This window comes from Moschus berezovskii, chromosome 15, assembly GCF_049115385.1.
Source record: "Moschus berezovskii isolate FMDL1 chromosome 15, NW_MosBer_1.0, whole genome shotgun sequence".
Taxonomy (NCBI): domain Eukaryota; kingdom Metazoa; phylum Chordata; class Mammalia; order Artiodactyla; family Moschidae; genus Moschus; species Moschus berezovskii.
The window spans coordinates 83,686,363-83,713,202 of record NC_142474.1 but is presented as its reverse complement, the minus strand read 5'-3'; the positions used below and the strand labels follow the sequence as shown (position 1 = coordinate 83,713,202).

Genomic DNA, 26,840 nt, shown 5'->3' with positions numbered 1-26,840 from the left:
TGTCTCAACAGAATAAAAGTCTTGAGTAAATAGAAAATTAGTTTTATCAACAATTTAGTTGCTTAGAGAGATCTGGGAATGTTTAGGTGAATCTACATTCATTTAAAACATTTTAAAATAAATTCAGGGCAACAAATAAACAACATGTAAGGTAATTTCATGTTGATTTTATTAATTTCAACTTAATTTTCAATCACTTGCAGGAAACTCTCCCTATTGACCATAGCTGAAAAGAGAGATGAGGCATAAAAAATCTATTTTTTTTTTTTCAGTTCTTAAGAGTCTAAGGAAACTTACTTTGAGTGCTAAGGAGGTTTAGATTCATATTCATATTATCATTCTCTGTCTCTTTCTGTCTGTCTTTCTTCCCCTCTCAACATCTGTCTGTTGGTTATATTTTCACCCTACTATGATCAGATTCTTCTCTAAAGTCACATTTCTCTAGGGTTTTTTGGTACACAAGATGCTGATCTATATCTGCTCAGGATCTCTGATATGTTTATAGATGAATATAGCCTCAGGAGCTTAAGGTGTTACAGAAACAAACTATAATTGATTCCTCCAAAGGTTTCTATGGAAATGGGCAAGAATTAGGAATGTAAAGAATGATACAATTATTTATTCTTCCTCAATATATTGATTTTAGTTTCCACTGATATGTCTGCAAATTTTGGAAGAAGTATAGTACAAAAAACACAATTGATGTAAGATCTAACGGTCTAAATATACTGGCTGACAACTAATAATAAGTCACTGTACTGATGCCTTAGGAATTACATACTTTCAAACTTTTCAGGATTTGGGATTATAAAGGCATCTTAATAAAGTAGATATTATCAAAATCATTAACTATTCTTACCAAATAAAGACTATAAACATTCAAATATTTACTGATTCTGAGTAGAATCAAACCACTCCAGAACTAATTTACCTACGAGTGACCTGTCTGATTTAATTTGGTCTTCTTTCCCCCTTGAGTGATGATGTCCAGAAGGCCATTGTGATTTAATGCTTTCTTCTTGCTACATGAAAGAACTGTAGTCAGACACATGGAATTCAAGTTAGACTAATTTCCAATCTCTTTTGCAGTTGGGTTGGTCATGAGACCAATTTCTCTCCAGTGAAAGAAAGATGGAAGTGAAAAGTGCTACTGTGAATCCAGGGACTGTAGAATAGGGTGTGTGCCTATCCTACTTGTTTATTTCCCTAGAACCAAGAAAGATAACTACCCAAGAACAATGCCTAATGAAAGGCAGAACAACTGCTTAATACCATAACAGATTAATGGCACCTTGAATGATAGCATGGAACAAATCCTCCCTAACCAGAATGCTCTCTTAGGAATTATTAGCATAGAAATAAATCAGCATCTATATACACTAAGACACTCTATTTAGGATTCTCATTGTTACAGAAGCTTAGCTTTACCCTAACTAATATGGTCTCATTCAGATGCATCTCAGGATGATTTTTTAAAAATAGAATCTCTGACTAAAAAGGATTTGACATGAAAATCATTGTCCTAAAGAGCTAAATATACTTGACTTCTCTAAGAGCTGTCAGAATTATTTTTGTATTCCTTTCTAAAGAGAGCTGAGCTATGTTTATTTAAAGTCACTCTTTAGATACAAGTATGTATAAGAAGCAAATAAAGAGGAGTGTCATTCAAGACTGGATGAGAAAAATGAGCAAGCACATGGAAATTATTCTACTGATCAAATGGAAAATGTGATCCATTCTTAGGAAATTCTTCAGGGAGAGCATCATTGATGCTCCCATTTTTAACATGGCTGAACGGTATCCCCAGGGTTCCTACTAAATGGATCAGTTCAGTTCTTCAGTCGCTCAGTCGTGTCTGACTCTCTGAGACCCCATGAATCACAGCACGCCAGGCCTCCCTGTCCATCACCAACTCCCAGAGTTCACTCAAACTCATGTCCATAGAGTCAGCAATGCCATCCAGCCATCTCATTCTCTGTCATCCCCTTCTCCTCCCGCCCCCAACCTTTCCCAACATCAGTCTTTTCCAGTGAGTCAACTCGTCGCATGAGGTGGCCAAAGTATTGCAGTTTCAGCTTTAGCATCAGTCCTTCCAATGAACACCCAGGATTGATTTCCTTTAGAATGGACTGGTTGGATCTCCTTGCAGTCCAAGGGACTCTCAAGAGTCTTCTCCAACACCACAGTTCAAAAGCATCAATTCTTCGGCGATCAGCTTTCTTCACATAGACTTCATAATTTACTGAAGTGGTTTCCCTATTTCCTTAAAAGGCTTACTGTTTTATTACTTCTATAAGAAAAGCCATTTTTAACATGCAACATAATAATAAATGGCAGCTTCTAAGGATGAGGTGGCTTGGAATTCACTTCTGCTTTCTAGTCCTGAGACAAAATTTTACCTTGACATAGTTGCAAGGAGGTAGATAGTCAGACCTCAGGAACAATAATAAAGTTGTAATTTTTATTACTTTTGGAAACACTTAATCTTTTAATTAAGTCCTAAAATTGTTCAATTTGAACAGAACACCAGGGAGAATGACACTGGTTTCTGCAGTACCACAAAGTTAGGTTTCCAGGATTTTCATTTCTTTCGGTAGATCCCCTGAGTGAATCCTGCCTGTGGGTCTCACTGTCATTTTTAGGTACACTGAACTGGCATATTTTGTTGCTGGATGATTGAAACTATTTTCCAGAGCAAAAGTAGAAGCTTTGGTTTCTTAGTTTATATCTCTTTTGTTATTAAAGACTCCACAGTTTGAGAGATTAGATTAAAAGGGGAGTTTGTACCACATTTTGTGGGATGAATGTATAAATGTGTATATGTTTGAGTGAATTTTCTAGAACTGTCTATTCAGATGATAAGGCCTCAGAGGATTAGAAACAATTTAATAGGTATAATTTAGTTGTCTGTTAAACTCTTCCTCCAGTGCTTCCTAAGGATCAGTTCATAAAATATTATTCAAATGTGATAGAATTAAGATGAGTGTGGCCCCAGCACTGCATTTTCCCAAAGGGAAGCAAGTTTTACACTGACTCTAATGTTACTTTGCTTTGAGGGCCAGCAATTAACTCAAGGATTACCAAGAACAGTAACACTTCCTAGAGTGGGAATTATGTGTCCAGGACAAAAAGCACAGGATGTCATAGAAGGGAATTTATAAGAGAGTAAGAGTAACCATTAGCCCACCTGAAAGAAAGTTTTCAAAGCAAATGGAAATATCAAAGGGAAAAGAAGAAAGCCAGAGGAAGGAGGGGAGCTGTCAGGGGGATGAAAGGGAGGGACACACATTTTTGTCAATTTTGCTCTGGTTTCCAAATGTATTACATACAATAAGTCTTCCCGCAAGCCCCGAATTGCCCAGCCATGGTTGTCACACCCTCTGAAATCTGTCAGCATTTAGAGCTGGCAGAGGGCATGCCCTTTAGCATTGCCTTTGGAGAATGCCCTGGTTTCTTTCCAAGTCATGTCTGTGAATGGAGACAGATGTAGTGATAAAAATATTTGCCAAGTAGATATAAGGTTAGCGAAACATCGTGTCGATCTCCTTTTTTACCACTTAAAAGCAGAAGAACAAACTTGAATGCAAATGAGGGATTCAATTAGAAAGTTGTGTTCTGGCAGCATGTCATGGAAAGCAGAGGGAGACCAGGTGATTTGATAGAAACAGGCCTTCCATGTTGATAACAGAAATTGTATGAATAAATATGGGAGCTGCTTTAACTAAATTATGCTGTGCTTAAATTGTTTCACCAGATTTCCAGCCAATAATTCAATGTCTGAAATTCCTTCCTTTCTAAAAACACCATCTCTTGTACCTGGAAAGGAAGACTCAAGTCTTGTTTTGTTTTTGGGTTTTTTTTTCCTCCACAGGGAATATTTTCTCAATTACTCAAAGGATATACTTTTCCACCTGGACTTCATTTCTGTTAACTATATTGACTCTCATAAAATGGATAACAATTATTTTCGCTGCCCACTTCTCAGTAAAAATTCCATTGCTATGGATCATGTCTAGCCTCTTGTGTTAAACTTATTAGCACCAGAGTATCCAAGTTGGGCTCAAAGGGCAGAAGGCACGCACAGGATCTGAAATGTCCATCAGGGAAGCTCAAATCTATCCCACTGAGACAGGCTTAGCGGCCAATTCAAACCTTTAACTAGGATCTGGGAGTTTAGAGCCCCAAGAAGCCTCATCTGGACCTGTTTTTCCAAGACTAACCCAAGTCTTGTTCAGCATTTTGGCAAATGCGGCTTTTCATCCCGAGTGTAGGCGGGCGGTCTGGTGCCCGGGGGAACCAGCCTGGAAACATCACATGGGGGCAGCTGAAAATCCAAGTGCAAAAGCCTAGCTCCTCACCCAGGGGGGCTTCAGTGCGAACGGGCCTGCCCCCATTATGTTCTCTCTTAAAGTGGGTTGCATCATGTGGTAGATAGTTGTCAGTCTGTGTCTGGCACAACCATGCAGCTGGTTTTGCCTCCAGAAGGTTGAGGAGGGAGAGGGTGAGAGAGGGACTGCTTTCTGCCGGGGTCTCCAGGGTCTCAAAGCCTGGATCCTCCAGACATTATTCGAATGTGGAGATTATGTCTGCTGCTGCTGCTAAGTCGCTTCAGTCGTGTCCGACTCTGTGCGACCCCATAGATGGCAGCCCACCAGGCTCCCCCGTCCCTGGGATTCTCCAGGCAAGAACATTGGAGTGGGTTGCCATTTCCTTCTCCAATGCATGAAAGTGAAAAGTGCAAGTGAAGTCGCTCAGTCGTGTCCAACTCTTAGCGACCCCATGGACTGTAGCCTTCCAGGCTCCTCCGTCCATGGGATTTTCCAGGCAAGAGTACTGGAGTGGGGTGCCATTGCCTTCTCCAGGAGATTATGTCTAGGTTTCCACAAATCGAGGATGCTTACTGTTGAAATTGCCCTGTATGAGATTACCTTGGCAATTAAATAACTCAAACCCTTCCAAAGAAGGCTCTACCATAGTCAGTAATTTTCTTTTAATAGAAGAATTAGAGTTACATTGAGTTGGGGGGCCATAAACCTAAAAGTGAAGGTTAATCCAAAGCAAATGGGTGTCTGAGAAATTACAGTGGATGGAGCAGTGGGCTGGGACTAGGGCATGTCGGGAAAAGTCAGGATGGGGTCTAGGAGCAACCAGTACCTCCCTGAGAGACCATCATTCGATGGGCCATGATAAACAGAAAGACTTTTTTGCTGTTGTTGTTTTTAAGTAAAATGAAGTGCTGTATTTATCTTGGTTTTCTTTCCTTTAAAAATAAAATTATTGGAGTAGAGTTGATTTACAGTATTGTGTTAGTTTCAGGTGTACCAGTGAAGTGAATCAGTTATAGAAAGACAATCCCCTCCAAAAAAACACTATATGTATATAATATATATATTATAATAAATACATTATATTTATTATATACAAATATATTATAAATATATTATATTTATAAATAACATATTATTATATTATTATTATATTTATTATAATAAATATATATTATATATATATTTTTTGGAGGGGGTTGTATTTGTATATATATACACACAGATTGCTTGGTTTCTAACTAAACAAGTTCTTGAGTTTTCATTTTTCCTTGTGAATATGGACACTGCTATGCCTAAAGATATCATTCCCAGTTTGAGAATGCCTTTTAAAAGCAAATATGTTTCTCTTAAAATAGAGATTTTTGTCCATTTAAGAAAATACCAACTAGGTAGTTTCTCTACTTGTAATTTTGCCAGGCAACAATTCTGCTTCTTGTATCATCAGTTAGTCATCAGTTGGGGTTATAAACATCTTTGTTGTAATCGAGCAGCAGTAATTCCTGAGCTTCTCCAGGAGACACCATGCTAGTTACTGGGTGTGTGTAGAATATGCACAAGTGAATCCCTACTCACGAGAAAGCTCCAGATAGGCTGCAAACACAGAGTGAATTTTTAAAAATCAATGGAATGATATGAACTGGCAATTATTAATTGTCCAGATTACAATTGCTGAAAAGTTTCAAAGATGTAATGACCATCAAGAGTTGGAATATTCAAGGAAGACATCTCATAGATCAAGCTTCAACCTATACAAGTGTGTGCGGTGTGTTTTTGTTTTGTTTGTTTTGCTTTTAATTTTTCTTTTCTTTTTAGCTGTGGATCACTTTCTTCAAATAAAGTATTCTTTCAAATTCCAATAAGTAAAGATAAAAGTAAAGATGATCTAGATAATAGAGGAGCCAGAACTAAGTTCTGAAAAAGAGCAAGAAAACCACTGATCCATAAAATATGAGGTCTTAGGAGAGAATCAAGGACTGATTAGAAGGCTACAGTTTCACAAGGGACATATGACATAATTTCCAAGTTACAAAATGCTAAATGGTTCAGAAAGTAAAGAGACCTAGAGTAATCTAAATGTTACTAATGATCTCATGAAGCTGAAAGTAAGTCTGGGTCTAAAGCTCAAGTGCAACTAATGAAAGACAGCATGGCACCTGCCTTGCAGGTTTCAGCTTCACTCTGAAATTTACTCAAAAACTAGACAGGAAAAGAGATGAGAAGCCAGGACTTGAAAATCTCATTCTTTGACCTTGCGCTCTGAAAACTGACTGAGCTCGTGTGGTGGCAGGCTCTAAGCCAGCGACTGTGACTCCCTCTCAATGCCCTTCTCAAGTCTTCAGTATTCCCTCCCACCAACACAGTGCAGTACTGATCTGGTTACTATACGCTGAACCATGTTACTATAAGGAGAGAAATCCCTGTCCTTCAGGGATCACAATTAATCAAGAGACACTTTAATTTTGATTCCGTGTTTATTGTCCTTTCTCGAGCTTTTCCTTTTAGTGTTCATGTTCATCTTCCTTTACTTTTCTGTTTCTTTTTCCCACCACCTCCCCCCTTTTTAGTGTATTAGCTGTTAAATTCAGTTTCTGAAAGTCTTTGAACACTACCATCAGATTCTCAGAGATAAAATAGACATCGACAATATGACATACTATTGTCTGGAGCTTTCGGGTTTTTGTTTGTTTGTTTTGTTGTTTTGGTCAAGGAAAATCAAGACCGTCATGTGAGAATATTCTCAAAATCAGAACCATTACTGCAGTGGAGTCTGATTTGCCTTTAGACAAGGTGACATGAAGATCTGGGTAAAATGTTGCATGTAATGCTTCTTTTAAGCAAATATATCAGTGAGAGTTATAAATGGGCACCTGTGAGGCAGGAAGAGTGGCAGTGATGGGGTGACGGTCCAGCCTCAGCTCACCAGCCCAGTGTCCACTGTATTTCCCCAGTGATAGGCTGTAGTGGAATCCGGGGCGGGGGAGAGGGCAGTGCGGAAAGCATGCCTTCGATTTTTAAATAACGTCACCAAATCTTTTCCCATTTAATTCAGGCCTACATTTTCTACTTTATTTTCACTGAAACTTTAAAAAAACAAAACAAACAAACAAAAAACATCTTGGGGACTTCCCTAGTGGTCCAGTGGTTAAGAATCTGCCTTGCAATCCAGAGAATGTGAGTTCAGTCCCTGGCTGGGGAACTAAGATTCCACATGCTGCAGGGTGCCTGAGCCCAAGTGCTACAACGAGAGAGACCATGTGCCTCAAAGAGCCCATATGGTGCCGCTAAGACCGAACGCAGCCAAATACATATTAAAAATACCACCTTAAGAGGAAGATGTCTCCTGCCTCTGACATCACTTCAGCTATCCTTTCCCTGTAGTAACAAATTTAAACTAGTTCTTTACATCTGCATGTATTTTATTTTTCACTTAAAAGTCTCCACATGAGAAGTTTGGGCTCAGAAAAGTCATAATCTTATTTGCTTGACCAGAAAAATCTAAAATGACAAACTCTGTTTTACCTCAATATTGTGAAACAGATTTATTAACGACCTGAGGAAAAAAGTATATGGAAATGCCATTGTAGGTGAAAGAATATTTAGAGAATTTTAGGCTGGTGCAAGCAAGAGATTTAAAAAACATTTTGCTTCCATCTCTAAGTAAAGCAGCTGCTACTTTAAACAATCTATTGATACCAGAAAAAAAAAAAAAAACTGCCTCTAATCAACAATGTGTATTTATATTAATAATCATGTCTTTTAAATTAAATATATAGATATACGCATGTGTGTGCATTTTAATGTTTCTATAATTTTGTAATTCACAACAAAATAATGATGTTAGATTTTATATGCATTATGACTCATCTAAAAGGAAAATATGACTTTATTAAAGAAAACACTATTAGAGGTCCGATCATATGACAGCAACCACTTTTACATAACAAAAGACATTAAGTCACAGTGTACCTAATTATTGCACATGGTACGCAATACAACTAAATTCAATAACACCCAAAATATCCAGATAGCCTCTTGAGATTCCTCAAAGAAGTTTGACCTGCATTTGAGTCTCTTTAAATGACAGCAAACTATATCCATCAGAGAACTTCTAATTTTTCCTGTTAACCTTGACTTTTACAACAAAATAAAGAAATATAAACATTACCAAAAGATAAATCACTTACCATAAATGCCTGTTGAGATACAGGGAAATGCCTGTGAATAAACAACAAAAAACATAATAAATGTTAAAGGCCCGGCTCTCCCCAAACCCAACAACATCTATTTCAACATCTGTTTTGCTTGATAATGGGATGCCCTCTACTCATGGACTCTGAGCTCTGAACTCTACTCAGGTGAAGTAGGAGACATTGTGGAAATGGTATATTTGATTAAATTTTTCTACCAGCAATTATTCCAGCTCACAAGAGTCAAGGGTCAAATTACCAGGAATCGTGGGAACAAGTTGTTAAACATAGTTACAAGGAATTATATCACATAAACCTACAATGAACTAAGTCATATAGAAAAGAAATAATCATTCATCTTCAAGTACTAAGTATTTGCCACATTTTACTATTGCCTTTGCTATTGAGATGACCATGTCTATTATATGTGTCGGTGGAAATACAGTATACCAGTATGGTATGCTACTGGGCATTCCGTCTCAGCTCTGTATCAAGTGACATCATACTGGTGGCATAAAATCTGAAAATACCAATCAACATGCATCTCTATCAACTGAAACCACAGGTTGGCTATTGAAATAGCATTTTGATAACATTTAATAAAAGGACTCTGTAAGAATCAACTGGATATACAGAATTTCTAATAAACGGTATTACATATTCTATTCAAGAAGGAACAGTTAGAACTTTACCTGAACAACTGACTGGTTCAAAATTGGGAAAGGAGTATGGCAAGGCTGTATATTGTCACCCTGTTCATTTAACTTATCTGCAGAGTATATCATGTGAAATGCAGGGCTGGATGAATCACAGCTGGAATCAAGATTGCCAGGAGAAATATCAACAACCTCAGATAAGCAGGGCTATCACTTTGTAACAAAGGTTCCTATGAGTTCAGTTCAGTTGCTCAGTCGTCTCAGACTCTTTGCGACCCCATGAATCACAGCACGCCAGGCCCCCCTGTCCATCACCAACTCCCGGAGTTCACTCAAACTCATGTCCACAGAGTCGGTGATGCCATCCAGCCATCTCATTCTCTGTCGTCCCCTTCTCCTCCTGCCCCCAATCCCTCCCAGCTTCAGAGTCTTTTCCAGTGAGTCAACTCTTTGCATGAGGTGGCCAAGGTATTGGAGCTTCAACGTTAGCATCTGTCCTTCCAATGAACACCCAGGACTGATCTCCCTTAGAATGGACTGGTTGGATCTCCTTGCAGTCCAAGGGACTCTCAAGAGTCTTCTCCAACACCACAGTTCAAAAGCATCAATTCTTCAGCGATCAGCTTTCTTCACAGTGCAACTCTCACATCCATACATGACCACGGGAAAAACCATAGCCTTGACTAGACGGACCTTTGTTGGCAAAGTAATGTCTCTGCTTTTTAATATGCTGTCTAGGTTGGTCATAACTTTCCTTCCAAGGAGTAAGCGTCTTTTAATTTCATGGCTGCAATCAGCATCCGCAGTGATTTTGGAGCCCAATAGCTATAGTTTTTCCAGTAGTTATGTACGGATGTGAGAGTGGGACCGTAGGAAGGCTGAGTTCCTAAGAATTGAAGCTTTTGAAATGTGGTGTTGGAGAAGACTCTTGAGAGTCCCTTGGACTGCAAGGAGATCAAACCAGTCAATCCTAAAGGAAATCAACCCTGAATATTCATAGACGAACTGATGCTGAAACTGAAGCTCCAATACTTTGACCACCTGACGTCAAGAGCTAACTCATTGAAAAAGACACTGATGATGGTAAAGATTGAAGGCAGGAGGAGAAGAGGGCAGCAGAGGATGATATTGTTAGCATCACCGACTCAACGATCATGAACTTGAGTGAACTCTGGCAGGTCGTGAAGGACAGGAAGCCTGGAGTGCTGCAGTTCATGGGGTTGCAGAGTGCGACACAGCTTAGCCACTGAACAGCATATTCTGTTTTTATATTTAAGTTGTGTGCTATATGTTCTTTGTATCAGTAAAACTTAAAAATAAACTTATAGAAGTAACATATTAAATTTTTGGACTTCCCAGGTGGTGCTAGTGGTAAGGAACCTGCCTGCCAATGGAGGAGACTTAAGCACCTAGGGAAGAGGAAGATCCCCTGGAAGAGGGCATAGCAACCCACTTCAGTATTCTTGCCAGGAGAATCCCCATGGACAGAGGAGCCTGGCGGGCTACAGTCAATAAGATCATATGAGTTGGACATGACAAAAGTGACTTAGCATGCACACTAATTTTTTGAGTCAATTTTTAAACAACTGCTGGCAAACCACTGATTATACCAGACACTATGGATCGAATGCTTGTGTCCACCCAAATGTAGAAGGTGAAGCTCTAACGTGATGGTATTTGGTGGTGGAACCTTCGGAAGTTCTTTAGGTCATGACAGTTGAGCCTCCATGATGGGATCAGAATTCTTAAAGGAAGAGGAAGAAAACAAGCATGCTCTGCTCTGCACCAAGTGAAGATACAGCGAGAAGATGGCCATCTGCAAACTAGGGAGTGCACCTGCACCAAACACCAGATCTGCTGGCACCTTGATCTTTGACTTCTCAGCCATGGAAATGAACGCCTGCAGTTTAAGCCATCTAGTAGTTTGTTATAGCAGCCCAATAAAAGACACTGTACTTTATTCAGCAATATTTAGAGTTTGGTTAAAAGAGTTAATGAATAAATGTAAATAGAATGAAGTCAAAATCGAGCTTTCTAATAACAGAAGGGGATCAGAGAATGGTGATGTCCTCCTGCCAATGTACGTCTATGTAAATCTGATCGAGTTGCTATCATCTTTGCCTTTTCCCAGGAAAAATGCAGATGATAACATTTACCATATAGAAGTATGCTGCAGGAATTCATGACAGGACTGTTTAAAAATGGACTGAGGTTGCACTAGAAATTCAAAAAACTGCAGCTGCTGTTGACTGTAATAACTAATATGATGGCTGAGCTCAATCATGATGAAATGTTTAAGCCTTTTTTATTTATATCTTTGGGTTAAATGTGTATTACATTTTATTGGGGGGTTCAAGATGGGGAAGATATTTTCCTTAACATTTTAAAGAATGTATATTTATTCCCTTTGCTTGGATCTTCTATTTAAAGTCACAATTTATATGATCTGTTTTGGGCACAGTAAAACAAAGATCATGGCATTTGGTCCCATCACTTCATGGGAAATAGATGGAAAAACAGTGGAAACAGTGTCAGACTTTATTTTTTTGGGCTCCAAAATCACTGCGGATGCTGACTGCAGCCATGAAATTAAAAGACGCTTACTCCTTGGAAGGAAATTTATGACCAACCTAGATAGTATATTAAAAAGCAGAGACATTACTTTGCCAACAAAGGTCCATCTAGTCAAGGCTATGGTTTTTCCCGTGGTCATGTATGGATGTGAGAGGTGGACTGTGAAGAAAGCTGATCGCCGAAGAATTGATGCTTTTGAACTGTGGTGCTGGAGAAGACTCTTGAGAGTCCCTTATACTGCAAGCAACAAGTCCATTCTAAAGGAGATCAATCCTGGGTGTTCATTGGAAGGACTGATGCTAAAGCTGAAACTGTAATATTTTGGCCACCTCATGCAAAGAGTTGACTCACTGGAAAAGACTCTGATGCTGGGAAAGGTTGGGGGCAGGAGGATAAGGGGACGACAGAGAATGAGATGGCTGGATGGCATCACCGACTCTGTGGACATGAGTTTGAGTGAACTCCAGGATTTGGTGATGGACAGGGAGGCCTGGCGTGCTGTGATTCATGGGGTCGCGGAGAGTCGGACACGACTGAGCGACTGAACTGAACTGAACTGAATATTAATAATTGACTCTGTTGAGCTTAGTTATAGGTCAGTGAAACACTTTTCCCCTTTCATTTCACTAGTGTTGCTGCTGCTGCTGCTAAGTCACTTCAGTCGTGTCCGACTCTGTGTTACCCCGTAGATGGAAGCCCACCAGGCTCCCCCTTCCCTGGGATTCTCCAGGCAAGTAAATGCTACCAATTTCTAATGAAAAAAAAAAAAAAAAAGGACAGTTTCTGGAATGGAGTAGAAGCTATTTTTAAAATGAATTGAATTAATTACTTGATTCCTTGCATTCTTGAGGTGCCAGTAAATCTGAAGGATTTTCTTGAACCACTCAGTCCATCCAGTGACCCTCAATCATGAAAAGATAGTACGGAGCAAATTCTCCTGAAAATATTGTAGTTTTTTTTTTTTTTTTACAGGCATTCACCAAGATTCTCCATAGGCATGTAAATCAACTGCATGCTTACTATAAGTCACTTGTTGCTAATAGTAAGGACTTGACATTCAGGAATGGCCTGCTCAGAAGTACAAATTAGAGAGGATTCAGAGTCATCCCTATCACTTGTGCCATGCCTACTCATATTTCATCGTGCTTTTAAATGCAGTGAAGAGAGGTGAGTTTACAGCTGATGCCCCAGGAATTCCATGGAAACAAACTGAACACATAAACATTATCCATCTCATGCTCCAGCAGACAAAGAGAAAAGTTTGAGGATGGTTGCATCAAGCCATCAAGCAGAAACTACTAGCTACTAGAATGGTTTTCACAAGCCAGTCTGCTAGAAATCCCACCTGGACATCCTTTCCATTCAACATGTCAGAGAGTTTAATTAACTGCTTGGAGCATCTGTTTCCTCATCGGTAGATGGAAACTCAACGTTCTCCTGAGGGGCTTGTGGGAGGATGAGGAGGAATGAAGAACACACAGCACTGTGTCTGACAAGGGGCCCTGTCCCAGGTGATGCTGATTCTTCTGTTGGTCAGTGTGATGACCACCAGGCTCTGCTTTAGGCAGGGGATCTGTTGCCCTAGGGGCTTCCCAGCGTGCTCAGATGGCAAAGAATCTGCCTGAAACATAGGAGACCCCGGTTCAATCCCTGGATCGGAAAGATCCCTGGAGAAGAGAATGGCTACCCACTCCAGTACTCTTGCCTGGAGGATCCCATGGACAGAGGAGCCCAGAGGGCTACAGTCCACGGGGTCGCAGAGAGCCGGACACGCCTGAGATGACTGAGCATGCCCACAGGCACTGTTGTCCTAGCGCAGGGCTTCCTCACCTTGGCACTGTTGATGTCTGGGACCAGACAGTGCTTTGTGGCTCAGGGCTGTCTCGAGCATGGCAAGATGCATGGCAGCTTCCCTGTGCTCTCCAGGCACTTGCTAGGAGCAGGCTCCCATTCTTGACAATGAAAAACATTTCCAGGCATTGTCACATTTCCCCAGAGGGTGAAATCACCCCTGGCTGAGGACTATTGCCCTAGAATCTAACACCTAGACCCCAACAGGGCTGTCTGCAGACAGCCTTCAACCATCAGCCTTTTCAGGGATGGTCTTAGGAGCAGGGACCCTCCTCACTGGGGCCATGCCCTGGCCCATAGTCAGTGCAAAGTGTAAAGGCCTTGGCTCATCTTGGCTCAAGTCAGCGAAGCACTGAAGGACCCTGTAGCACCACAGCCATCGCCGAGCCACACGGTGGTTCACCCCTTTCCCCTGCCTCCTCTTGTTACCCCTTCCCCTGTCTTCTCCAGGGGCTGATCCCCAGGCACAGCTCCCCAGGCACAGCTCAGTAAGCGTACTGCACCCTGAACTCTGTCTCAGAGTCAGCCTCTGGGGAAACTGATCTGAGTTCACTCCCTTCTGCTTCCCTGTTACGTCCAGTATTACCAGTCATTCTCCCGTCAGATTCAGCAGGAGGGAGAGCGCCCCCAGACCACTAATGGCAACCTTCCTTTGCCTCCCAGCTCTATCTCAAAATCAATCACGTGACTTAATAATTGAGTCTGAATGTACCAACTGTCTTGTCTGTCTTAACAAAGACAAATAGCTTCATCTGAAAATGCCACTGTCGCCTTCAAAGTGAAGGTACACAGTTGTGTAATAGAGGATGGCGTTGATAATATTATTGTATGAATTCAAACACAAAGGCAATGATCAAGCAGAGATGGGATTGCAATATCATGGAAAAACTCATTGTATGTAAAGCAACTTTGCATACAATTAATCCATATAAATTTCCTAATGGATCACTTCTTATCATTAGAAAAAGAGAGGAACAGAGAAAGAAAAGAGGGAGCAAAGTGAGCTCAACTAAGGGGCTTCACAGGGTGTTTGTTCTTTGCAGTCCTAAATTTCTGATGGGGCCACCAGAAGTGAACAACATGGGATTTCTTTATTTCAAAGTTATCTTTAATATAACCACCTCCCCCATAAATCCTCTCCTGTGGAAGAATGACAGATTGCATTATACCAAAACCCCGGCAGTTTGGTCTGGTTTATTTTAAAGTGCATGTAATTCTGCAGGCACCTGTAGAACTTGGGGAAATGACATCATCAGCCCACTTTGTAAGACTCCAGGCTCCCCTTCCAGCAGGCAAGCCCAGGAGCAAGGACATCTCCATGCTAATCACGGCCGAACCTATAGCCACCGGAAACTTCAGAGCACTTGACTGCCAGCCAGTATTTTTTTTTTTTCTTTTTCCCAAATCAGCATGTACTTCCCTCTTGTGGGAAAAATATTCATTTGACTTGGAGAGTGAGAGAGGATTTTTCTTTTGTAAAATAGATTTCCACTTGGAAAATACTTCCTTAGCCCAGCATGTTCGTTTCAAGTATGTTTGTAGAAACACTGAAATCAAGGCTGGGATGTCCGTTTCCACTTCTCCCACTTTGTCTCAATAACTTGAGGGCAAAGAAAGAAATCCTCCTCACCCTAACGGTGCCTCAAACCCAATGCAGTGAGCCCTTAGCCAGCATTAGAACCATCATGTGCTTTCCTTTGATCCTTGATTCATACAAAGTGGGGATTTCTTCCTCTCCTCCTTATCCAAGGTCACTGACATCGACCTACTGCTCATACAGCAGCCTTGTGATGTAAGCATGTCTGACTCCAGCCTCAGTTCCACAGGAGGGTGACGATTGAAGAAGGTAAGTAGCACAGACCTCCTTTAGTCGTAAGAATGGAGAGATGGGGAGTTGTGGCATCACTGAGCCAATGGCGCAAATTTACTGTAAAGTGCTCTCAACCGCTGGAGTCTTTCAGTTGCCTAGTCAACACTTTCCTCATCGCTTGGTCAGTTTTAGTTAGTAGTTCATTATTTGCAAGCAGAAGCATGCTACCTAATACACCTTTCATTTAAATGTCTGTGATTGTGTATCAAAATAGGAAAAGGTGTACGTCAAGGTTGTATATTGTCACCCTGCTTATTTAACTTATATGCAGAGTACATCATGAGGAACGCTGGGCTGGAAGAAGCACAAGCTGGAATCAAGATTGCCGGGAGAAATATCAATAACCTCAGATATGCAGATGACACCACCCTTATGGCAGAAAGTGAAGAGGAACTCAAAAGCCTCTGGATGAAAGTGAAAGAGGAGAGTGAAAAGGTTGGCTTGAAGCTCAACATTCAGAAAACAAAGATCATGGCATCTGGTCCCATCACTTCATGGGAAAGAGATGGAAAAACGGTGGAAACAGTGTCAGACTTTATTTTTGGGGGCTCCAAAATCACTGCAGATGCTGATTGCAGCCATGAAATTAAAAGGCGCTTACTCCTCGGAAGGAAAGTTATGACCAACCTAGATAGTATATTAAAAAGCAGAGACATTACTTTGCCAACCAAGGTCCATCTAGTCAAGGCAATGGTTTTTCCCGTGGTCATGTATGGATGTGAGAGTTGGACTGTGAAGAAAGCTGATCGCCGAAGAATCGATGCTTTTGAACTGTGGTGTTGGAGAAGACTCTTGAGAGTCCCTTATACTGCAAGGAGATCCAACCAGTCTATTCTAAAGGAGATCAATCCTGGATGTTCATTGGAGGGACTGATGCTAAAGCTGAAACTGCAATACTTTGGCCACCTCATGCGACGAGTTGACTCACTGGAAAAGACTCTGATGCTGGGAGGGGTTGGGGGCGGGAGGAGAAGGGGACGACCGAGAATGAGATGGCTGGATGGCATCACCGACTCTGTGGACGTGGGTTTGAGTGTACTCCGGGAGTTGGTGATGGACAGGGAGGCCTGGCGTGCTGTGATTCATGGGGTCGCGGAGTGTCGGACACGACTGAGCGACTGAACTGAACTGAACTGAACTGATTGTGTATCACTGTTCACTGACTTGAGGAAGCTGTCAACTGCAGGAAACACCATCACGTTGCTGCACTTTGTGCACCGCTAAACAGGAAGAAGCTCTGTAACAGTGAAAACACACTTCCCTGCCACTTGGGATTTTTATTCTATACCTGTTGAAATCACTATTTTGGATTTATTTAAACTGTTTCTTAAGTCATAACTTGCTCTACAGCATAGATAAAAAGGAGAAAAACTGGTTACAATTTCCTCAAACTCCCTCATGTGAAGAGTCTGGTACTTCTGTATGACTTTTCAAAACATGATTCTAGATATGAGCTTTCCATAGTTTTATCCTTGTTCTCTCAATGTGATATTGACTCAGGCCATCACAAGTGCTACACTGCTGACTCAGAACTTTTCTTCCAGGCCCATGACACCCTCTCTGAAACTTTGAAAGCTGGCTCCTTCTTTGTTGCAAAGAAAGGTTTTCAGACAACATCAAAGACACATACCTCATTAAATGGCCCCTGACTAGTGGGCCAGCTGAAGTTCAAGACTGTCCAGTCAATGCCTTGGGGAATACGACAAGCGTCCTCATGGACAGCAACAAGACCTTACTGTAAGTAGGCTTGACTGTAAACAGCCTGGGCTATAAGACACATCCTACTTTCAAAGAAGTTAGAATATGAGAGAATGTGCATCAGTGAAACTTAGGGTACCGCTGTTTGTCTTTAGATGCCTGGTTGTCAGCCTAGGAGGTTGTACCAAAATCATCTTATCCCCAGGATGAAGCATACTTGGGTATTCTCAAACTGTGATATACCTCACTCTAGGAGTATGAAAGATATTTTGGTATACAGCAAACAGGCACTGTCCATTCCAATGTAGTATCAATATATTACTTTTATATACTGCATTAGAGAGTCAAGAATATGCCCCTCGGGGCCTCAGTTTCTCTAATTATGAAAGGAGCAGAGTTGGACTAGATGGATCAGTTCAGTGATGACATTCTGCAAAGCTATGAAACAGCCTCTTTGCCTCTCTAAAGCTCAGGATAAAGGTGCTGAAGAGCCAGGCAATCTTACAGCATCCTGAATTCCTCAGTGTTTAAACATGGGAGATGGTAACATAGCAACAGCAGCTGTCATTCTTGAATTACAGCAGTCTGCTCCTTATCTGCGGTTTTGCTTTTCTCAGTTTCAGTGACCCCTGGTCAACTGCAGTCTGAAGTTATTAAACGGAAAATTCCTTAAGTAAACAATGCACAAATTTTAAATCGTGCTCCATTCTGAGTAGTGTGGTGAAATCTGGCACCACCTCACTCCATCCTGCCTGGGGTGTGAATCCTCCATGTATCCTACCTGCTGGTCACTTAGTGACCACCTCAGTTATCAGCGAGGCTGTCGCAGTATTGCCGTGTCACCGTGCTTGTGTTTAAGTAACACTTCCTTCTCTTAATGATGGTCCTGAAGCCCAAAAGCAGTGGTGTTGGCAATTTGGATATGCCAAAGAGAGGCAGTGCTTTCCTTAGGTGAGCAGTGAAAACTCTTGGCTCAAAACAGAAAGGAAAAAAAACAAACAAATCCGTGCTACTCTTGCCGTCACACCTCAAACTGTGAAAGTTACAGCCACGGTGTGTGATAAGCGCTTAGAGAACGCGGAAAAGACATCAAATTCGTACAATAAGACATCTTGAGAAAGAGAGAGACTGTATTCAAATAACTTTTATTACAGTATATTGTTACCGTTGTTCTATTTTATTATTATTTTTTCTAATCTCTTGTGTGTTTCTGCATGTGTGTGTGTGTTGGGGGGACAGCTCAGTCCTGCCTGACTCTTTGGGACTCCATGGATTGCAACCCACCAGGATACTGGAGTGGCCTGCCATTGCCTACTCCAGGGGGTTTTCCAGACCCAGGACCCAACCCGCAACTCCTGTGTCTCCTGCCCTGGGAGGCGGATTCTTTGCCACTGAGCCATCTGGGAAGCCCTGTTGATCTCTTACTGTACCTAATTTATCAACTAATCTTAATCATAGGTATCTGTGTCAGGAAAAAAAATACAGTATATTTGAGTACTATCCATATTTTTGGCATCCACCGGGGGTCTCAAAATGTATGCCCCACAGATAAAGGGGATCACTCCGCTCCAGTGTGCTAAGCGTGGGCTAAAAACTCTATGTAGAGAATCTGATTCATTCTCATAAACAATCCTGTGATAAAGAACCTATCACTGTCTTTTCATAAACATGGAGGAGAGAAAGCTAAGCAAGTGAACTCCCTCAGGGTCTCAGAAACATATTTTGTGTAAGATATCTACTTTCTGTAAGACATAACTGATCGTTTACCCTTCATGCTTGTTAACTACACAAAGAATTTATAAGTAATTCTCAAAAGGCTGAAAGAAGACAGGCACGGGGAGACACAGTGGGAATCTTCTACAGCCACAGCTCTCTTCCTCAGATTCCGCTAGAAAAGCCTCCCCTCAGACCATCACAGGCATTAGCACGGTGACCATCACACCGCTCCATTTATTTAGATTTTAAAGCCCGAGATTGTGTCTTTTTCCTGGTCTCAAACCCTCAGTCCCTTGAAATCACGTTTTAATAAAATGTGAAGTCACGTTTTACGCGGCCTTCAACTTCCCCACGGCCTGCCTCCTGGCTTCCTCTGCGCCCTCCTTTCCTCCCACTTGTCCTTGGGCTCACAGGGTTCCAGCCGCGCTGCTTCTGTTCTTCAAACACGGAAAGCACTATTCCCTGTCAGGGCTTTGGACTAGGCGTCTCCGGTCTGGCGCGCTTCCTTGTAAGTTACTGGTCAGACACCAGCTCCTCAGGGAGCTCCTTTAGGCCCCTTCCCTCAGGCTGCCGGGTCTCCATGGCTCTTCTGCCACCTGACAGACAGGTGTTTGCCTGCTCATTGCCCTCTCAACCTTGGTCTCCCCACTGGCAGGCAGAATCTAGGTGGATCTTTGTCTTCCCTATGATTGCATCCGCTGCAGCTAGAATGAGGCCTGGCATTCAATAAATATCTTTTGAATGGATGAATGAATGAATAATTGAGTTATATGGCCACACAAACATAGATTTGTTTTTTCTATAGAAATTGGAGCATACGTTGTGTTTTATCTTCTTTTTTGTTTTTTTTTCCCCTTCATTCCATTGCTTTTATTTTTTTTAATTTTTTTTCTTTACTTTTTTTTTTTTTAAATTTTAATTGGAGGCTACTTACTTTACAATATTGTATTGGTTCTGCCATACATTGACATGAACCCACCCCGGGTGCACATGTGTTCCCCATCCTGAATCCCCCTCTCACCTCCCTCCCCATATCATCCCTGTCTTCTGAGACTATCTTTTCTCATGTCCTAGATGTTGGAGATCTTTCACTGTCCGTGTACAGTGATATACTGTCACACTATGTTTACTGAACACGATAAACATGTAGGTTCTTTGTAAATATTGCTGTAATAACCCTTCCTGAAGCATTCTTGACTATGCCTTTATGTAGCTAACATATTCTGGCAGGATATATTCCTAGAAATAACATTAATTTGTTTAAATGAGGAAATTGACCTAAGTGAAAAAGTTGAAAAATTTGAAAATGCAATCCTTCCACAACCCTCCTCACATACCCAAATACACAAATGCCCAAGTCACTAGAATAAAATATGTAGTATTTGCATATTTCCTACGCATACCTTCCCATGTACTTTAAATCATCTCTAGATTACTTACAATATCTAATACAATGTAAATGTGAGGTAAATCATTGTAAATACAATGTAAATGATATGTAAATAGTTGCCATTACAGGGCAAATTGAAGTTTCACTTTTTGGAACTTTCTGGAACTTTTAAAAATATATTTTTGGTCTTTAGTAGGTTGAATCTGCAAATAGGAAAGCAGATAGCTACAGACAGCTGATTGTACTGACAAACTGCTCCCCCGAAAATATTTTTTCAGTGTAAAATCTGTTCAACAGTAAAGACAATAATTCCACTCCCACCTTATCCCCATTACATGGGTGAATAGAGCAAAATAATGCTGTTTAACAAATTACTGGAAAATGCAAACATTATCAGGGCATTCCCTTCCCTAAAGCTAGATAACCTGGAGGCCAAGGTCATTTAAAGGAAATTGTGAATGAGATCAGGTGAAAATGGCCAGGGTTGGAGCGCATGGCGGAGGATCACCAGGCACTGTGATTATAAGCAATAACTTTGTGTTTGTTTTCTTCATTATACCTTGGAAATAGCTGTCATAAAGTCATTTACTGCCAGATGCTTTCGTGTTTATAACTACAACTCCACGCAATATAAAACAAACTATTACACAGCCATGAATAGGAGCAGTCCTCTTCTAAACTTTATATTTTCCAAGAAGACAGATGGGTTACTTCCACCATGAATTTATATGGATGCACAATGTCAGAACCAGCAAAGGGAAAATGAAACCTGCTTTTTGCCTGAGCTTGCTCAAGTGACTGGTAGGAATGTTTTACTAGAAACTATATGTATGTGAAAATGAGAACTAGTCCCCATAAACCCACTGAACCCAAAAGAATGTGCATTCTGTTCCCAAATGTCTACATCTGTAAACTCCTTTTACACAGAAGCAAAGGGAAGAAACAAAGGTTAAAACAAAAAAAGGAAAAAAACAAACAAAAATCCTTTTCATGTTAATAGCAAACCAGTGGTGCGATATTGAAACTCCTTCTGAAACAAAATATTCCTAAGATGATGCTTTTTTCCCATAAACTTGACTGCCTCTAATTTTGAAAGTATCTGCCCCCATGTCTTTCTCAAAATTAAATATATGTACCGGGCTCATTCTACACCCCTGGCAAGAAAAGGGGAGGCTGAGGGGATGCCTTAGGTGCCCTTATGTTGGGTGGAGCTGGGGAAGCTGAGATTACTGACCATCACCTCAGATCCCCTGAGAAGTAAGTTACCCACTTGAGACTGAAAGGCCCACAGCCACTGCGGGGCCAGACTCTTTCTGCACAGAGGGGCCTTCCCGGCCGAAGAAGCAGCCAGAAGGACAAGGAAGCCCCCTGTGCATATAGTGCATTTCCAGCGTGCTGCGGGAAAGAGCCCAGGGCTGTAGGCAGAGCTTTGGAGGACTTAGGGTCCCCGGAGCTTCCCTCAGCGTGCTGGAAGGGACAACACCACCCTTCACCATCTGCACCCCTGCCAGAGCCAGGCACCCCTACACAGCCACAACTGTCATGGGGATGCCGTTGGGCAGCCAGGCCTGCTTTGCCAGTGCACTCAGAGCACAAGGAGTTCGGAATCAGGCACCTCCAGGGCAGCCACTAACTGATGTCTGATGTGGTGGTGTCCCACTCCTGCATCCTTGCCCTGGAGGGGACAAAGCGGAGTTGTGACCTGAATTATCTGGCCAGCATCACTGGGGACTTTGCTGCCACCCTGGGCTGCCGTCTATGGGGTCACTCAGAGTCGGACACGACTGAAGTGACTTAGCAGCAGCAGGACTCAGCCTGAGCTCCACCCTCCTCTTCTTATCTCAGTCTTCACATCACTCACCTGCTTTATTTTCCCCTGGGATTTTCCTAACAGATTCCCTTCCCCCAGATCCTCACCCCAGAGTCTGATTTTGGGAACCACTGCAGACATTTATTATTGTCATTAAGCTTGATGTGGCTGCAGGAGAACTTTTACAGTGAAATGAACATGCAGGGTGATTTTGGGGAAAAGCTCAGAAGAAAGAGCCCATGGTCACTTCTGTTGGATCTTGGTGAGGGGAAGAAAAAAAAGCAGGTGAATTCTTTAAAGAAGCAAGAAGGAGGAGAGAGCCTTCTTAAGACTGTGAATAACGAGAGCAACAGAGACCTGGCCTAGAGCCAAGGCGGAGCTGCCAGGGGTGTACAAAAGGAAGGCGTTCAGAGAATGACCGCGCAGGGCTGAGGACTGGTCCTGGGACTTCCTGTCTTCCACGCTGAGGGCAGGGCTCCATAGAGAATGTGCACCAATGGGATGGGGAGGGAGGGGGAGGGGGGTTCAGGAGGGGAACACAGGTACAGCCATGGCCGATTCATGTCAGTGTATGGCAAAATCCACTACAATATTGTCATTAGCCTCCAATTAAAATAAATTAATTTAAAAAATAAAGTAAGGCTATTAATTGAAAAAAAAAGAATGTGCACCACATAAATAGTAGATAAACACAAGCAGAAGTTATCATCTACTCATGTGAAAGGAAAAGTGTTAGTCACGTCTGACTCTGCGACCCCATGGACTGTAGCCCACCAGGCTCCTCAGTCCATGGGATTCTCCAGGCAAGAATACTGGAGTGGGTTGCCGTGCCCTCCTCCAGGGGATCTTCCCACCCGGGTTCGAGCCTGGGTCTCTTGCACGGCAGGCAGGTGCTTTACCATCTGAGCCACCAGGGAAGCCCGGCTACTCAGGGATTGGAGTCAGTCTTTGACTTCCTTAATGATAAGTTGCATCTCCACATCTTTCTTAAGAATAAAGTTGAAGATCTGACTCCCAAAGGAAACATTTAAGAAAATCCATTAACAAGCGAACAGACACAAAACAAGAAACACAGATACTTCATCGAGGAGCAGCCCCAAAGCCTTCACACGATGGGGTGGTGAGGCAATCTTTTCTAACAGTCTAGGCATGGATTTGGCACAATGGATATACTAACTCAACCACTTCTCAGCCACACCCGTGTCTCCACTATTCTTCCAAGACCCCCTAATGATCTGCTAAAAAGCCAAACAGTCGTGAGAAGGGAGGTAGATAATACACAGTCAACAATATTTCCTGAAACACCATGGAAAGAAACGGATGCCAGGGTGTCCAGGAGCATCCGCTATCACCTTCTCCTCTGTGACTTAAGCAAAGAGATGGAAATAAAGACACCATAAATGCTAAATCTTCCTGGATGTTTTTACATGGCCTTTGCTGCCTCTCGAAAGAAGCCTGAGAGGAGGCATCATTATTATTATCCCCAGAGAGAGTGAGGACTCTCCCCAAAGTTATACCATGACTAAGAGGAAAAGCTCAGACAGCTCTGATCTTCTGGCTGAAAATTCTAAGCACTTTCCACTTCAGAGTAGAGTCCATGAGGTCAGTGGAGAAGGAGGAGGTGAAGACAGAAGGATCCACCTTAAGCATCCCTGGCCCTTGAGGAAGGACTGGTTAGAGACGAGAATTCTTTTACCACATCAACAGGGGATGAAAACCCTCCTGGGCACTAGCTACCAGATCTCAATAGTATTAAATCTGCCATCTAATTAAAGATTAGTGTCACGGTGTCCCTAAAGATTAGGACGCTTTGAGAACCACTGTGTTATTTTGTTCTGTTCCCACATTGCACCAGACGGGCGTAGCCCAGGCTGCACCCTTCTCGTGTCCAGCAGACTTCTTCCCTGGGATGCACTGAGGTCCTTCTGTGTGCATCCGTCACAGACCATTATCATTAGAGAGGGAGCAGATTGCTAGATTACCAACACGTATGTGGGTTTTCTGCCTGCAGAATTTTTTGAAACCTCTGTTCCATCTCTTGCTGAAAATGTCAGCATGTTCTCTTCACAGATTAGGCAATTCCACTTCAGCCCCTCTACAATTTCATGGTAAGAGCTTGAAAACCTACATAGAAAAAGAGATGGGATTCCACAGGCACCTTTAAAGTCAATTCCATGTGCAAACACCTGACTCCCTTTCATACATACGAGAGTTAGGTGAGATTCTCTTGACAGTTGCTTGGGGCCCCACCTACAGTGTGGTTTGTAAAGAATAAAGACTTTAAATAAAATGAGTTATGATTATGCAGCTTGAGTCAATATGTAAGGGTAATACAGTCTTCTTTGCTTAGTCACAAAGGAAGACATTAATCAAGCCTAATGCACGCTTTATATTTAACAAGGGGATTAATTAGTGGATAATGACTAAGAAAGAGGTGTCTACAGAACACACGCTATAGGAATGACTGAAGAAAACGAAAGCAAGAAAGGAAAATAAAAAAGGAAATTGACTTCAGTCATATTTCCCAAGTTTAGGGATTGATACTCATGGCCTGAAAATGGCTGTGGTTTTTGGACCATCAATAACAGTGAAGACTTTTATCAGCTAGAGTCTATTATGGAAATGAGCAAAACCAACAGGACAGGGAGCGGCCAGTCTGCAGGGAGATGTCTGACAGCTTAGGCCCCAGGAGGTGAGTTATTTGTCGACATCTCCTGGCGATCACCACATTAATCCAACCAGAATTATCTGAGGACAACAAGGAAGGAAGCAGGCACCTGGCCTTTCATTGTACATGTGAAGGATCAGTGTTGGCTCCTGTACTAGGAGATGAGCAAACCAAGTTTGGCAGAATGTGACACACCTGTGATTCACTAAAAGACAGCCAAGACTAAATTGTGTTCTACTCTCAGGGAGTTAAACAGCGTAGGCATTGGGTCATCATTACTGTTAGAGAGGCAATGAGGCGGTCACACGTGATGGATGGAAGGGCTGAGGGTGGCAGACGGAAGGACAGACAGATAAAAGAATTGGAGGGAATCATTTTGGATGTAGAGGTGGATACTCTCAAGCTGCCACTAGATCTGGTAGATTCTGACTTCACCGAAAGTTTAATCTAACAAAGTGAATGACTTAATTTTTAACCACAATGTTATAAACACATCTTTCTTAAGGATAAACAAAATAAAAGCCATCCATAACAGGTTGTAACCCTGTCTCAGATAAAACGTATTGCCGCCAAGAGTTACATTGCTTTCAAGTGTGTGAAAGAATTTCTTCCCACCACTTTTTTTTTAAGGGGGGGTGTTGAAAGTGGAATGCATCCTCAACATGGAAAATGATAGTTTCATCAGTAACAGATGTCACCTGATGTAACTGAGCAATCTTTCTGAGGACATAACAAGCCGAAGATTCTGTAGTAGGGATTTATTTCTCCCGAGGTACAAAGAGCTGTCCAAGGTTCCTCCACTCCATGAAAAGCAGTAGTTTCACAGCCAAAATTTCACCATGTGATCTCTATTAAATTGCAGAAACTATAAATCATACCTTTTTGGCACACATCACACTCCTGGCATTCAGTGGTCCTGTTAGAAGCACAGATATCTCAAAGGTGTACTGTTCCTGGCCGTGATCTGTTCCCAGTTACCCACACATTGCTTCTGCCTCCACCATCGTTGATAGGCTTGCCCAGGCTCCATATGAAATTCTCCTGGGATGAAGAGTTCACCGGTTCAGGAAGTACATGGACCAGTGATTCTCAAACATCAACATATGTGTATCCACTCACAAGAGCATCTTGCTGAAATGAACGTTTGGATGCAGTCGACCTGGGGCAGGCTGAGATTAGGCTTTCGAACAGCCTCCCAGGTGAGGCTAATACAGCTGGTCTGGTCACAAGTAACTACACCGTAGTACCCCTTCAAGTCCTACTTTTCAAGGTAACATTGCATGAGTTGAAACCTGAGGAAAACCGGGAGGAAATCACTGGTTCCACTTAATATGGGTGTACCTGAAATGGAAGATCTTCCAAAACTACACAGAAGGCAGCAATACACAGGGAGAGGCCAGATGATGAAGCCCCTGCTCTTCCCCAACCCCCTGTATTTTCCCACAAAACTGCTCTCTTCAAACACCCAACTCCTTTCATGCTGATAAACACACTTGTCCCTCTGCTCCCATGAATAGAATGTCAACATCAGAGCGTCCATTTTTTCTGGGTGGGACTATTTTGTTGTTGTTTTTGTTTGTTTACTTCCATCTGTCCATGTCACTACTATATTTCAGACCCACAGTCAAAGCATTACAGTTTGGACTAGGATATTCCTCACACATCAGTGTGTAGACACATCCTTAGGAGGACCTTTCTTAAAACGCAGATTCTGATTCAGTAGGTCCGGGTTGAGAGCTTAGCTTCTGCATTTTAACAGCTCCCAGATGATACCTATGCTGCTGATCTTGGGACTCTGCTCTGAGGGGCAAGCATTGAGACCATTACTCATGGACTTTCATACTCTGACCCCTCTGGTCATTTCACACCTAAACCAGTAAAACTCATTATGCTGCAAACAACAGGCAACTTAACTCCAAGTAGCACTCAAAATGAAAAAAACAAAAAGCACTTAAAATTTTCAGTGATATGTGTAGCGTCACAGGTAAGTCTTGATCCAGCCTCTCAATGATATCTCCAGTTAGTATAGTAAGTGCTTGATTTAGGTTAATTTGCTGGTGTGAATCACATGTGTGTACACATGTAGTAGCTG

The 26,840-nt window shown here is 42.0% G+C and overlaps 1 protein-coding gene across 1 annotated transcript in view; it reads right to left on the bottom strand.

Moving 5' to 3' along the window:
* The window catches only part of LOC129556406 (ADP-ribose glycohydrolase MACROD2-like), a 1,168,845-nt gene that overhangs the window by 752,830 nt on the left and 389,175 nt on the right, over nucleotides 1–26,840 (bottom strand). The window contains exon 3 of the mRNA XM_088844309.1: nucleotides 8,513–8,543. The gene's annotated coding sequence lies outside the window, so the exon portion shown is untranslated. The remainder of the gene's footprint in view (nucleotides 1–8,512; nucleotides 8,544–26,840) is intronic.